Source organism: Sinocyclocheilus anshuiensis, unplaced genomic scaffold, assembly GCF_001515605.1.
Source record: "Sinocyclocheilus anshuiensis isolate Anshui unplaced genomic scaffold, SAMN03320099.WGS_v1.1 scaffold1459, whole genome shotgun sequence".
NCBI classification, from domain to species: Eukaryota; Metazoa; Chordata; class Actinopteri; order Cypriniformes; family Cyprinidae; genus Sinocyclocheilus; species Sinocyclocheilus anshuiensis.
The window spans coordinates 1,987-2,333 of NW_015539921.1; the positions used below are offsets into that span (position 1 = coordinate 1,987).

At 13.3% G+C, this 347-nt stretch overlaps 1 protein-coding gene across 1 annotated transcript in view; it reads left to right on the plus strand.

The window, feature by feature from the left end:
* The window catches only part of LOC107686530 (protein very KIND-like), a gene marked incomplete at its 5' end in the record, with an annotated part of 6,075 nt that overhangs the window by 1,488 nt on the left and 4,240 nt on the right, over window positions 1–347 (plus strand). The window lies entirely within an intron of this gene.

Genomic DNA, 347 nt, shown 5'->3' on the forward strand with positions numbered 1-347 from the left:
ACTGCTTCACATCTATTTATTTTAATTATTTTAATAATTTATTTTAATTGTTTTAAACAAATCCTTCATTGTTTTGAATATTGTTGTTATTATTATTATTAATAATAACAATAACAATAATGTTATATTATTATATTATATATCTATAATGTTAGTAATATTAATAATAACAAAACGGTTTCACAGCTATTTGTTTTAATTAGTTTAAATTATTTTAAACTAATTAAAACTTAATTGCTTCTTTTATTATTATTATTATTATTATTATTATTATTATTATATATTAATAATAACAAAACTGTGTCATAGCTATTCTTTTTTTTTTTTTTTTTTTTTTTTTATTATCC